We start from the raw sequence: 15,669 nt of genomic DNA on the forward strand, positions 1-15,669 counted from the left end.
ATATTCTCTGCAGACGGAATGACCCCAGACCCCGACAAGGTTGCAACGATCTTCAACCTACAAGAACCGAGGCAAATAGCAGACGTACGATCATTCCTCGGTATGGCAGGATACTGCGCAAGATATATACCGCATTATGCCACAATCACGGAACCACTCAGAAAGCTCCTCCAGAAGGACATGCTTTTCGCCTGGACAGCAGAATGCCAAGATGTGTTTGACACCATCAAGCAATCCCTAGCGGAAGCCAGAAAACTAGCCTATTTTGATCCGGACTGGCACACACGAAATTGTGGTTGACGCAAGCCCAGTGGGACTAGGAGCCATTCTCGCCCAGACCAACAGAGTTGACACCCACCCGAGACATGTAGTGGCCTACGCCAGCAGGGCTCTGGCGCCCCCTGAGTCCACATACTCTCAAGCGGAAAAAGAGAGCCTAGCGGCAATCTGGGCATGTGAACATTTTCACAATTTTATAATGGGAAAGAAATTTACCCCAATCACGGACCATCAAGCCCTACTTTCACTGTTTGGAAACCCACAAACAAAAATGCCCCCCAGAATTGAACGGTGGGGCATTTGCCTACAAGAATACGATTACCAAATCATACATCGTCCGGGGGGGTGAACACAACCCAGCCGACTACCTATCTAGACACCCAACAGGAAGACCTACACCAAGACAAGGCGACATATAGTACATAAACTATGTCACCACAAATGCACTGCCTCCAGCAATATCGCTAGAAACCGTCGCATTGGCGTCAGCAGCTGATCCATCTATGGCCCTGGCAATCGACCTTGCTGAACACAAGTGGAAGGACTACAGGAGGTCCCTGGCAACACATCCAGATACAAATCGAGATGAACTAGAAAGGCTGGCAAAAGTTCATACGGAACTGGCCCTCAAGGATAAAGCCATACTTCTCAGAGGGTGCAGGATGGTAATCCCAGCGGCCCTGCGGTCGGACATAATAAAGACAGCACACGAGGGACACAGAGGAGCGGACAACACCAAACGACAACCTCGCTGCCACGTGTGGTTCCCGTTCCTTGACGCTCTAGTAGACCGATGGGTACGAAACTGCATGGCATGCCAATGCAAGGCCACAGCTGAAGCGCCGATACCCCTAATGCCAACTCGGATACCGGAATACCCATTGGAAAGAGTAGCAGTGGACTTTTATGAACCCCTAGAATCAGTGGAGTACCTACTCTTATTCATTGATGAACATTCAAGATTCCCAATCGTAAAGAAATCGTCATCTACAGTCTTTGCCCAAATCGCAGCTGTCTTCGACGAAGTTGTGAGTGAATGGGGCATACCTGAGGTCATCAAGTCAGACAACGGCCCGCCATTCTGCAGCCACGATTTTGCAACTTTCGCCAAGCACTTAGGGTTCAAACACCAGAAAATAACATCCAGATGGCCACAAGCCAACGGGATGGCCGAGAGATTCATGTCATCGATCAAAAAGACATTGCAAAGAGCCAGACTAGAAAATGTTGACCCTCACCAGGCCCTATGCAGGATGCTTCGAGATTATCGGAACACACCACATGAGGCCACGAACAAGACCCCGGCCGAATTTACGGGAAAATACCAAGCTCGCACACAAATCATACGACACCCTACCAACAAACCAGAAATAGATACAGAATCCTAGAGAGGAATGCAGGATGGAAAGAGCGAGCCCGCATCCAGACAGATGAAAGAAGAGGAGCACGCCCAAAAGACATTCAAGTGGGAGATTAAGTGTTAGTACAACAGGCAACGGTCAAGAAGACTGACTCAAGGTTCGCCCCACAGCCACTACAAGTCACTGCAATAAAAGGAACCATGGTGACTACCTAAAATGAAGAACGAGAGATAACCCGGAACTGCTTGCAGTTCAAACTCACGGCCACACAGGGAAATGAGAGACTGGAACCCCCAGATCCTGAAGCCATGTCACTGGATCCGCAAGATACACTATGGACGCCTCTGAGATTCTCACCTCGCCCGGGATTGAAGAGAACAGGGAGACCAGAAGAGGATCCAGGAGAAGTCACCAGCAGCCGGCCCCAATGAGCCGTGAAGAAACCAGCACGCCTAGTTGAAGAATGTTGAGAACGTTGCAAGGACATTTGTCCGGGGGTGATGTTACACTGATCGTGTCTCTTTAAGAGACTGGTATGGTGTCACGTGGACAGGGCATGTGACGGGGTTACGGGCATGCAGCGTCATGCACCCTCTCCTTTCCAATCATCCAGTCATCCACCATTTTCACTTTTTAAGTGACATGCCGGGGACCAAACACCCTGCCCCCATTATCCCTACAGACAGCTATGCCTGCAGCAAACCATGCGTTGTTGCAGAGAACATCCAGACAACCCTGTAACACTGATCGTGTCTCTTTATGAGACTGGTATTGTGTCACGTGGGCAGGGCACGTGACGGGGTTACGTAAGCAGGAGGGAACGTTTAATCACTTTACTTTGTGCTATGAATAAAGAAACACGTATGCACTACCTCGGTGTGTTTGTCCTCCTTATAACGGCCCCCTCCGGGCCCAACAAACCCCTTTACTACAATTGGAGCTGCACAGTCCCTGTGACTGGAGATTGCTTCAAGCAATTACTGGTCTCTAAATTATGCTACACGCTAACCTACAGCAGGCATTATAATTTCATGTTACATGTTTGTGTGAAAATAGGTTTTCACACAAACATGTAACATGAAATTCTAATTCCTCGTTCACTGATTGGTGTATAATGTGCCCCAGAATTTTATTGGAGTGGGAAAAATAAAGATATGCCTCGAAGTTATTAAGTCCGCAAAAAACACTTGAAGGCATTATAGTGCATGCATGCCCTTGGCAGCTATTTATTCTATAGCGATACTGCCATCACCATTCCGTTAAATGTTCGTACCATGGGTGAATAACACCCTCCCAAAAACCCACAGGGCAAGTAGAGTGGGAGATTCCTCCTTTTCCAGATAGCCTGGTTGCAGAGCCTCTGGAGATTCTCAGTCGCCGGAGGAATATGCCTTTTTAAGCTTTCACAGTGTGACCACTCTACTTCACAAGACGAGACAATTGTACCTGGGACACTAAAGATGTTTGCTTGCTTTCTTGAGAACAAATTGCAGTGCATGTATTGGGCGTGTAATAAACGATGTACAACATGGTTAAATTGAGCGCAAGCATGTGTGAGCTGCAGTTCCGCGACCACGCTTTTAAGCATGTGGCAGAAAAAATGAGGGTTTGGGGGACACACATACACATGTGCTAGGGTATCGTAACTCTTTGGTCCCTAGTGCAGGAGTGAGAGGCATTGGAATATTACATTGGTGTACTGCATGGCAGAGGTGTGGGAGAGGTGGGAGGTTGACTCTCTGTAGACATACAAATGAATACTGCAGCATGTCTAAAAGCCTTGTGCTGGCCAGAAAGTACGATGTCCTTTCATCGTCAGGCGTTCTAACACCTGCCTTTTAAACGTGGGAATATGTCACACCACTTCCTAGACCACGGACACACCTCCCCACTCGCCCCTCCTTGTCTACCCATTCCCGCACTCCCCGACACTCGTGCATCATGCCCCCCACTCACGCCGCACACATCAGGGCACGGCAGGGCATGTTTGGGGGAGAGGGTGTTTATCGCCCTTCACGGCGGTGGCAGATCAACTGGAGGCTCCGTCACTTCAGGAACTCACATCCTTTGCGGAGACCGGCGCTTCCCGGCGCTTCACGGATCACGTGACTTTGGTTGCCTAGCAGCATTGCAACGCTTTCGGTTCACGTCACACGTGACTATACGTGCGTCCCTTCCAAGGATAAAAGGAGTCGGTGAACCGAAGGCGTTGCTTCACAACTGTTTAGTTTTGGATCACGTGACGTTCTTTCTTCGTTCAAGGACCTGCTCTGATTCTGACCTCGGCTCGCTCCACGGACTCCTCTTGCTTAACCCTACAAGTACTTTTGGATTTGCCTGTTACCGACTCACGCCTGCTCCACGGACTCCTCTTGCTTAACCCTTCAAGTACTTTTGGATTTGCCTGTTACCGACTCACGCCTGCTCCACGGACTCCTCTTGCTTAACCCTTCAAGTACTTTTGGATTTGCCTGTTACCGACTCACGCCTGCTCCACGGATTCCTCTTGCTTAAGCATTTCATTGGCTAGGACCTCGGTCCTGCAAATAGGTGGTTGCCTGTTCTACCCTACAGCACATTCCCAGCCTAAGATAGGAGACCCACGCCTTGACCCAAGTTCTCACAGGTATTCTGGTAATCGGGGGGTTTATGTACATGGAGGCATTCGGGCCCTGTTTCTTTGCTTAACCACTGTATCTTGCTTTGCAGCGCTCAAGGGGTTCTTCCGGCTGTTCCTGCGTCCTGGTTTTCCGGACTTCCACCTGTGGCCTTAATATTCACACTGACCATATAACTAAATCGGTCAGGGTGTTTCTTGGGGACAGAGGGGTTGTTCATACTCTACACGACCAACGAACTTCGTAACAGATTGTGAAGCCCATTTTTTGGTCGTCCGGAGTATGAATCCCTCCGCCGGGGATCCAGTGACCGCCTTGTTACAAGCAGTAGCGGCTCTTAGGGCCGACATGACAGCAATACACCACCGTCTGGATGCCCTACAAAGCACACGTTTTCCGTTACCCACGGATGCGGAATTCGGTGACACAGTCCCCTCAGACCAGCCAGCCCCAGCCATGGCCCCTGCACCCACTCCTATACTGCTTCCTACGCCCGTTCCCCTTGCTGCCCCCGAACGATACCAAGGGGATCCTCGGAAGTATCGCACTTTCATTAATCAATGTAGGTTACATTTTTTGTGCAGACCCCTAGCGTTCCCCGACTCTTGTACTAAGGCTGCGTTTCTTCTATCCCATTTGTCCGGGGTAGCGGCCACCTGGGCCAACCCGATGTTAGAGAATGACCATCCTGCTCTCTATGATTTCGATCTTCTTGTATCAGAAATGGCCAAAGTCTTTGATACACGACATAAAGCCCATTATAGAGATCTCGAACTTCTGGATCTGACACAAGGCAAACAAACTCTGATAGAATATATTACTAAGTACAACCAACTCGCTGCTGAGACCTCCTGGCCTGAGGAGAAAAAAGCAATCGTATTCTATCGTGGTCTATGCAACTCCATGAAAGATGCCCTCTCAGTAGTTCCTGCCCTTCCTTCAGGGTTCTCAGATTTGGTGGATCTTGTTTTACAAGTAGACGCAAGGAGAACCGAGAGAAGGGCCGAAACATCCTTCTCTACTCACTCTGGACCTTCCGTATCCACCACCCCTGTTGAACCCATGCAAATAGGAGGTATCCGTAGCCCGATAACCCCATTAGAACGAGAACGCCGGAGAAACGACAATGCCTGTTTCTATTGTGGGTTAAACGGACACTTTGTAAGGGAATGCCCCCGACGTCCCAAGAATAAAACACCGGGTTTTCCGAAGGCTTGCCCATGATACAGGGGGCACCGGCGAGCCTGTCTTCGACCCCCTCCGAACCTGCCTTTGGCCCTATTAGACCGATAGAGGTCCATGCTCTGTTAAAACCCGCTGGGGAGATCACACACACAGTCCATATCGTGATCGATTCCGGGGCCACTGGTTGTTTCATCGATATCTCCCTGGCCCGTCGCCTCAATCTGCCCTTGGTTAGGAAAGAACATCCGGAACCAGTACATGCTGTAGACGGTACTTCACTATCCTCCGGTCCGATTAAGTTCCAAACTGCTCCTATGGAAGTGGTGATCCAAAACATCCATAGAGAAACCCTGGCATTTGATTTGATTAATACACCACTGTTCGGCATCATACTGGGAATACCATGGTTACGACAACATAACCCATTGATCAACTGGGGCAACGGACAGGTCACGTTTGAGTCGGATGTGTGTCAACATTTCTGTCTCATCGACACTGATTCCTTGTCCACTCCTGCCACGATTCTTGGTGCCATGGCTGCCAAACATGTCAACGATAACGTTTCGGACCCAGTGCCTTCACACACTGTGGGGGCTGTCACAGCCAACATCCCTGCGGCCTATCACGATTTCCACACGGTGTTCGATAAGGCCACTGCTGAGGGTCTCCCCCCTCATAGACCGTACGATTGTCCGATTGACCTGGTCCCAGACGCTCCTGTACCCAGGGGTAGGGTTTATTCATTGTCACGGTCAGAGGAGCAAGCCCTTAAGGATTACATACAAAAAGCTCTGGAGTTGGGTCATATACGTCCTTCTTGTTCTCCAGCTGCTAGTCCGATTTTCTTTGTGCCAAAAAAGGAGGGCGATCTCCGTCCATGTGTGGACTACAGACGGTTAAATGCCATTACCATTAAGAACAGGTACCCTCTTCCACTCATATCCACGCTTCTAGACAGGTTGACTAAAGCATCTGTTTTTACCAAGCTGGACCTCAGGGGGGCGTACAATCTGATTCGTATGCGGCTTGGGGATGAGTGGAAGACGGCGTTTTGCTCCCGACAGGGGTTATATGAATATACGGTAATGCCCTTCGGGCTTTGTAATGCCCCTGCCACGTTCCAACGTTTTGTCAACGAAGTGTTCTCAGACATCCTGGACAAGTTCGTGGTGGTATATCTGGACGATATTCTGATCTATTCGTCCACCCTGGAGGAACATGTCGGGCATGTTAGGGAAGTGCTCTCTCGCCTTAGGACCAACGCCTTGTTTGCCAAACCTGAAAAATGTCTATTTCATTCCAAGGAAGTGGAGTTTCTGGGTTTTCGCATATCCCCTGGAGGCCTGTCCATGAATTTATCTAAGGTCCATGCCGTCGCTGAATGGCCGACTCCTGTTACTCTGAAACAACTTCAATCTTTTCTCGGCTTCGCAAATTTCTATCGGCGATTCATCGCCGGCTTCTCTTCTATTGTTGCTCCACTGACCGCCCTGACCAGCCCCCTTGTCCCGTTCACTTGGACTTCCGCCCATCAGAAGGCTTTTGAGGAACTCAAGGCCAGGTTCGTGTCCGCCCCTGTTTTGCAGCATCCTGATCCAGATCTCCCCTACATTCTGGAGGCAGATGCCTCCTCGTTTGCTCTAGGCGCAGTATTGTCTCAACCATGCCCAACCACGGGTTGTCTACATCCAGTGGCCTATCACTCACGAAAGTTTTCGGTGGCTAAATCACACTATACAGTAACCGAAAAAGAATTGTTGGCCATCAAGGATGCTTTACAAACGTGGCGTCATCACCTCATGGGTGCGAAACATCAGACAGTGGTGTATACAGATCACAAAAACCTACAGGACCTGGCCTCTTTAAAATGTGCTAACAGCAGACAGGTGCGTTGGCATTTATTTTTTGCCACGTTTGATTTTGTGGTCAAACACAGACCAGGTCGCATTCATGGCAAAGCTGATGCCTTGTCCCGTTCTCCCGGAGGGGAGTCTTTGTCCGTGTACCCCGACACGCTGCTAGGAAAGGGCCATGTCATCTGTACTTGTACTCCATCCCCCACCATGCTTATCGACATCAGGCATTGGGTTTCCCAGAATCCTCAGGCACTCAACGAATGGGACATTGCTCTTCACGAGGGGTTGCCTTTTATCCACAACAAACTGTTCCTTCCCACGTGTGACGTCCGCAACCAGGCGTTAGCATGGTCACACGATGCTGCTGTAAACGGCCATCCCGGGCAACAGCGTACCCTGGACCTGTTGCAACGCTGGTGCTGGTGGCCTTCCATGAGAAAAGATGTCGAACATTATGTTAACACTTGTTCCATATGTGCCCAATGCAAAACACGCAAAGGACGGCCTTTAGGGCTGCTCTTACCTCTTCCCGTACCTCCCAGACCTTGGCACACCGTCTCGATGGATCTCGTCACTGACCTACCCCGCAAACAGGGCTACGACACCATATGGGTTATTGTTGATTCATACACCAAAATGGCCCGCTTTATCCCCTGTACTGGTATGCCCTCTGCTCCAACTCTGGCTCGCTTATTCTTCAGATCTGTCTTCTGCCTCTTTGGTTTACCACAGGTCATCATATCAGACCGTGGGTCTCAATTCACGTCCTGTTTCTGGCGCGCTCTCACCGGACTCCTGGGGATCGATGCTCGCTTCTCTTCAGCTTATCACCCCGAGAGTGACGGGCAGACCGAGCGGGTAAACCAGGCTCTGGAGCAGTACTTGCGGTGTTTGTCCCTCCAGTATCAGGACTCATGGGCCAATCTGCTATATATTGCTGAATTTGCGTATAATAACTCCCGTCATTCGACCACAGGTTTCTCCCCCTTTTATGCTTTATACGGGCAGCACCCACGTGCCCTTCCACTTCCTGATTTCCCCTCTACTACTCCCGCTGCTAATGCTTGTGTTCGTGATCTGGCCGGTGTCGATGCCCAGACCTTGGTCCATCTCCGTGAGGCCCAGACAGTTATGAAGACTAAAGCGGACCGCAAACGGGCCGCAGCCCCGGAGTATCGGGTGGGCGATCGGGTGTGGCTTTCGACCAGGCATTTGCGGATCCCTGGCTGTCGCAAGTTGTTGCCTCGTTTTGTGGGCCCTTATAGGATCTCCAGGGTTTTGAATCCCGTGGCCCTCAAACTTTCGGTTCCCCTTTCTTGGAGGATTCACCCGGTCTTTCACACTTCTCTCTTGAAACCTTACCTGGCTCCTACCCGTGTCCTGGTCCCGCCCGCTCCTGTCTCGGTGGATTCACAGGATGTCTATGAGGTCAGTGCCATCCTTGGGTCCCGTTTCCATCGGGGTCGGCTTCAATACCTGGTGGATTGGCTGGGCTATGGTCCCGAGGATCGCTCTTGGGTTCCCACCCGGGATGTCCATGCCCCGCTTTTGGTTTCCCGCTTTCATAGGGACAATCCTGCTAGCCCACGGGGTCGTGGGCCTTTGAGGGGGGATTCTGTCACACCACTTCCTAGACCACGGACACACCTCCCCACTCGCCCCTCCTTGTCTACCCATTCCCGCACTCCCCGACACTCGTGCATCATGCCCCCCACTCACGTCGCACACATCAGGGCACAGCAGGGCATGTTTGGGGGAGCGGGTGTTTATCGCCCTTCACGGCGGTGGCAGATCAACTGGAGGCTCCGTCACTTCAGGAACTCACATCCTTTGCGGAGACCGGCGCTTCACGGATCACGTGACTTTGGTTGCCTAGCAGCATTGCAACGCTTTCGGTTCACGTCACACGTGACTATACGTGCGTCCCTTCCAAGGATAAAAGGAGTCGGTGAACCGAAGGCGTTGCTTCACAACTGTTTAGTTTTGGATCACGTGACGTTCTTTCTTCGTTCAAGGACCTGCTCTGATTCTGACCTCGGCTCGCTCCACGGACTCCTCTTGCTTAACCCTACAAGTACTTTTGGATTTGCCTGTTACCGACTCACGCCTGCTCCACGGACTCCTCTTGCTTAACCCTTCAAGTACTTTTGGATTTGCCTGTTACCGACTCACGCCTGCTCCACGGACTCCTCTTGCTTAACCCTTCAAGTACTTTTGGATTTGCCTGTTACCGACTCACGCCTGCTCCACGGATTCCTCTTGCTTAAGCATTTCATTGGCTAGGACCTCGGTCCTGCAAATAGGTGGTTGCCTGTTCTACCCTACAGCACATTCCCAGCCTAAGATAGGAGACCCACGCTATGACCCAAGTTCTCACAGGTATTCTGGTAATCGGGGGGTTTATGTACATGGAGGCATTCGGGCCCTGTTTCTTTGCTTAACCACTGTATCTTGCTTTGCAGCGCTCAAGGGGTTCTTCCGGCTGTTCCCGCGTCCTGGTTTTCCGGACTTCCACCTGTGGCCTTAATATTCACACTGACCATATAACTAAATCGGTCAGGGTGTTTCTTGGGGACAGAGGGGTTGTTCATACTCTACACGACCAACGAACTTCGTAACAGAATAATAAAGAAAAAGTTCATCGAATTTTTTAGGGGGGGTGGGAAAGGGCAGATAAGTGGTTGGGGGGGTTGGGAATGCTAAAACATAAGTGCGTGAGGGGAGGATTGGGGGCGGGTGAACCCCCCCAAAAAATAAATAGGTGAACTTTTTCATTATTTTATTCAATGTTTAAAAGGCAGGAGTTAGAAAGCAGCTCACAGGTCTGTGCTAATTTTAACCACTTTGTGCTCACCAGTAATCTAGGGAGGCTCCGGCTTCTGTCCGAGCAGTAGATAACCTCTGCCACTATTAGTTGGGGGCCAGTTTGTACTCTGCATTAACCAAAGGCCCCTTCTGCAAGTTCTAATGCAACTTGTACTGGGAGCGCACCCCGAGGCTGGTCCGGTTCACAGCTTAACTTCAGGAGTACAACAATTATGTGGAACATAAGCCTGGTGGACACAACATCATTGCAGATTAATTATCACACCTCTGAGGGTGTCTGGGGACAGTTCCATGATGACTTTGTGGCAATCACACCTAGGTGCATCATAGAAGAATGGCTACAGTCAAAGAATTATGATATGGTGCTTAAGAATGTGGTGTGCTTTGTTCGTGTAGGGTTGCCCACGAACAAAGAGTTAGAACATAAGTTGTTGCATTTCCGCCTGGTAGATGTTGAGTAGAATGTTGGGTAGAAAGACAACTGTTTACCCAATGAAGTAGCCCCCTGTACCTTTTGCTGGATTTCCCAGGTTGTGGACTTGTTTTTCTCCAAGTCAGATGTAATCCAAAGTCTGACTGAGAGTATGGCTCTGTGCTTTATGTGCTCTGCCTTAAAAGTCCTTATGACTCCTAAGGCCTGGGTACTGCAACAGAGAGGGTATCCTCTCTCTGTTAGTCATGTGGCTAGGCTAGTGGTGACATTTTTGCCTGTGTTGAAATTGTTCCACAGGGTCAAATCCATTCTACCTGGGTGGCTCCTTTGTGACCCCCCTCCATTCGTCAAACTTGAGGTTGTCCTTTCTTTGCTTCGAACACATGAGAGGTCACATAACTAGAATTGTCTGTCTTTGTGTATGTAAGAGGAGGTGGCTATCTCTGGCCAGTAGATGTGTGTGTCCTATGTCTGGCGGGGGCAGTCAACCTCAAATCAGTTTGGATTGGCATATGCAGATGCCTGTCTGGGATTGTGTGGATCATTCCTAGGTGCAAGAGCCCTTACTGTGTGCAGGGTGTGTTTGGAATGATATTCTGCCATTGGCTGATCACCCTTCTATTTGAATGATGCTTAGTGTGTGAATGGATGCTATGTTCAATCACTGCTTCCAGAGGGGGATAAAAGCAGAACCCCTTACCCACTCCCCATGTCAACAGCTGGATCCTTGAACCTAAACTATAGTAGGGCCAAAGCTCTTCACCAGCATCCTTTAACGCTTTGAGGAATTTGACGGTGAAACTCTGTCTCTCCAGGGTGTGCAAGTGGTTTCAACCCAGCACTCCACCTAAGTCAATGCCTGGCGTGAGATGCCCAGCTGGAACCCTTAATTATATATTTGTATGTCTAAAGTTCTTTTATTTCTGAATGATGTACCCTTATATCACGCCCCTCTCTTTGAATCCCCCCGGTCTCACTGAACCAAGAAGTAGGTTGTTTTGCAAAGTTAAAAAGATTTATTTGATGAATTGAACAATATATATATCACACTTTTATGAATATGAACAATATCTAAATATCACACTATTAATAATTATACAATGATCAGCAATGGGTGATATGACGGTCAACAATCTCTTTAATCAATAGGAATATGGATGAGAAGAATAATGTAGCATAGAATAAACTTAGTGTGGGTTCAATGAAATGCAATGATAGGAAATTAATGCAGCACAGAAATAATACTTTTGTGTGTTCAGTCAAATGCAATGTAATCACTCTTTCCCCCTGATACTACTCAACCTAATATGCAATATAGAGATGGAAGGAGAGAAAACAGGTTTCAGGAATATACTATCAACAAATGCAGTTTCAATCCCAATTCCCCCAGCAAGCTTAGAGAGAAACAGGAATGATTTTAAACAGGTCAAATGCTTTTGAATGTGGCTTGTAACGAATGGGCAAAACACTGAAAAATGACTTTAATTCGCTAAAGTGGATTCAGAACTAGTGGGAGCCGCTTTGGATAGTTTCAGGTAAACACTAGCAATGATGATTGAATGACTAGCAGAAAGGAAACTGAATTCAGAGGTTGCATGCAAAGAATAGCTGTTTTACATGGGATGAAATTGAGCCAAATGCAGAATCGCGGCAAACTTTGCTGCACGCATTAAGCGCGATTGCGGCAAAACTATAAGGAGATGGAATGAGGTTTTGGATTTGTTTGAAAGCTGAGGATGTTAGCTTCAATTCCGTTCCTAGCATGTACGGTTCAGAAGTTGTGAAGGTTTTAGTAAAGGTCGATTTTTCTCAAAAAGAGTCAAGATTTCAAATGAAAGATGCGCTTTTGAAGATTACAAATAAGGATTGGCTTTACACTAAGGGGCTATGAAGATGCGACATACCAACGGTATAGCCACCAGTCCACAGGCGCCTCTGTCTGATCTTTGCCCGCTGCGACACTTGCCTTTCTTCAGCAACTATATATTAGCGCAAAGATGATTATCACTACAATTATCACAGGACTATATGGATGAGAGAAGGATTCAGGACAGACAAAAGAGACTCTACAATGCAGTTCTGGATATGATGGAATGGGTTTTGGATAGGATTACCTAAGGATAAGAGATTGGCTATGGCAATTCCATGCTAAATACTCTATGGTTTTGGACTAGGCCCGTCAGGATCTGGTCAAAGGGTTTTGAACTGGAATCTGCTCGCCAGCGGACAGGATTCAGGCACTTGGTTCTGCACTCAGTCTCTGCACAGCCTCTTGGACTGGATCTGACGGGTTGGTTCTGGGTTACAGCTCTGCTTTACTGGTTTGGATCTCTGGGTTCTAGCAAGAGTTCTTGGCAAGAAGCAGAAAAACAGCACAGCCATGCTGTTGAATTTGTTGTGCCCCTTGGAGGTTTGGGGTTAAAATCAGGTTGCAAGATATTAAAGGCCAGCTGAGAAGGGTTCAGCTTTGGGATTTTGGGCCTTCTGCTTTCAGAGTTCTGGAGTCTTGATCTGGGTCCTTCCTGCAGAGCGCTTCGCCAGTAAATGAGTTGATGGGTGAATGTGTCTGTGTGAGTCTGTCCTCAACAGTCCCTGCGTGTCGACGTCCCTCGAGCTGGTGTCCCTCGACAGCCTCCGTCTCGGTGCCGACCTCATAGTGCGTATAAATAGACTTGCGCTGCGACCGTTGCTTAGTTCCGTTTTTCCGCACTTCGTGGGCCTCGGAATCGTGTTGCTCAGTTCTTTCTTCAAGAAGATTCAACTTATTCTTTGAAGATATCTTCTTAATTCGATGGCTTCCTCATCCGAACCATTGACCCCACGGTCGGGCTTTAAAAAGTATCGTGATTGTGGGAAGAAAATGTCATTGACGGATCCTCACAGGATCTGTTTGTGGTGCCTGGGATCCGAGCATCACTGTTCGGAATGCGAGGACTGTATGTCCATGATGGCGAAAGCCTTGAAGGAGCGTAAGGGGAAGCTAGAAAGAGGTAAGACTCTTAAAACTTCTACTCCCTCGAAAGTTTCTTCGGCAGAGTCGAGACATTCGTCTCCTCGCCGTCCGTTCAAGGTCTCGAAGCGGTTCCCATCAGTCTTCGAGATTGAGACAATCTAACAAGAGGCGTCGTAGATCTCCCTCTTCTTCATCCTCTTCTGTCTGCCCGGAAAGGGTCACCTGCCCTACGAAACACAGCTCTCCAGCTAAGTGGGAGGAATTCCGTAAGAAAATGCTTAGCGTCTCCGAGAAAGCGGCCTCACCGCCCTCGGAGACGGCTAAAGGTGATACCCTGGGTGGAAGACCCGAAAAATCAAAACGCCGCGAGTCGTTGCACCCGGCAAAAGAAACTACCCGAGAGTGTCATGAACCCTAGAGTAAAGGCAGTAAGTCCGCATCATCGACGCCGTCGTCAAAGGTTTCTTTGACTCATAAATCTGCGTCATCGATGCCTTTGTCGAAGGGTCTGTCGACGCATAAATTGGTTGCATCGACACCGTCTTAGACACCAATGTCGACGCCGGGAAAAAATGGACCTACAACTGTCACTACATCTCAGACAGTAGAGGTGTCAAGGACCTCGACCATGACCTCGAGGATGCCGTCGACAACTTCGACGACTCAGAGTAGGATTCCGATCCTCTCGAGTACTTCAAGGCCTCTTCTAACTTTTTCGACACCCTTTTCGGGTTGTCGAAGCCTTTGACTTCCACGTCGACAACTTTGATGTTTTCTCAACCAGTGACAACCAATTTGGCCCCTTCTGCTCTAGAAATGGGTTTCAAACCATATACTAGGTCTGATTACTTTAGAGCTTTGTCCTCTATATATGAGGAAGGTGAGGATTCCGACCATGAGAGACCTTTTGGTTTACAAAGGACCACAACACCCATACCAGAGAAATTTATCTCTGAAGAGAACAGGTTAAAAGACCTTCAACACTCTTTACATGAGGCAAGTGGTTTAGATACTTCTCCAGAAGTAGAGTTTGCTAAACCAGATCCTGGGGAGCATGCTGAGACCCTTTATAGGGTTCTGATGGCTAGAATAATAGAATTCATGGGGTGGTCTACACCTACACCTTCTTTTTAGCAGGATGACCTTACTGACATTTTAGTTAAAGGTCCACAGGAAGATCCTGTTGTTCCTTTTCATACTGCTCTGCAAAGAAAGATCTCTGTTAATTGGGAAACTCCTGAAGTTATCCCTGCCGTTAACAAGAAACTATCTGCCAAATACAAGGTATCTGCTACAGATCCTGAATACTTGAGCAAACATCCAACTCCAGAGAGTTTGGTTGTCCAAGCAGCAACTTCATCAAATAGTAGATCTGCATACCCTACTATTCCACAGGACAGGGATGATAAAAGGTTTGATGCTATGTCAAAAAGTCTTTTCGGCATGTAGCATGACGCTTAAATCTATTAACACCACTTGCACGCTTGCACAATTCAGCCATACACTTTGGGAGTTTGCTTCATCTGTGGCTGACTGTCTCCCAGAAGGAGAGGAAAGGGAAGCATTTTTAAACATCAAAGATGGGAAAGATGCAATGTGCGAGTCCCTTCAAACAGACATTGATTCTGCTGACAGTATCAGGAGGGCCATGGCGGCAAGTACCACAATCCGCAGATTTGCGTGGTTGCGGAAGTCTGGTTTTGCTCCAGATGTACAAGCCAGACTTTTGAACATGCCTTTTGACAGCACTTCTTTATTTGGTAAGAAGGCTGACGACAGCCTGGAGAAGTTACAAACATCCAAGGCAGCAGAAAAATCTCTTGGGGCTGCAATCTGACAGACTTCAAATCGCCCCTCAGGAACCTCCTGGAGGGGTAGGTCCTTTCGCTTTTACTCCGCATTCGGAAAAGGCAGAGGACAGCCAGCTCAAAGGGGCCAGAAATGGTTCACCCGTGGTGGACGGGGAAAAGGTACAAAAACCGCAGTAGCAGGTGCCACTTTACCCTCGGCATCTGCGTCAGCTGCTTCTTAACCCCTCTGAGGTCTCCCCTCACAAGACACCAGTAGGGGGCAGGTTAACTCAACATCTGGCAGAATGGCAGGCTATTACGTCAGATGCTTGGGCATTGGAGACAGATGCCCAAGGTTACTGCCTGCC

The 15,669-nt window shown here is 48.8% G+C and overlaps 1 protein-coding gene across 12 annotated transcripts in view; it reads left to right on the forward strand.

The window, feature by feature from the left end:
* Positions 1–15,669, forward strand: part of UROS (uroporphyrinogen III synthase) — a 1,119,872-nt gene that overhangs the window by 277,041 nt on the left and 827,162 nt on the right. The gene's annotated exons all lie outside the window — the stretch shown is intronic.

This window comes from Ambystoma mexicanum, chromosome 8, assembly GCF_040938575.1.
Source record: "Ambystoma mexicanum isolate Mex_15411 chromosome 8, UKY_AmexF1_1, whole genome shotgun sequence".
NCBI lineage: Eukaryota > Metazoa > Chordata > Amphibia > Caudata > Ambystomatidae > Ambystoma > Ambystoma mexicanum.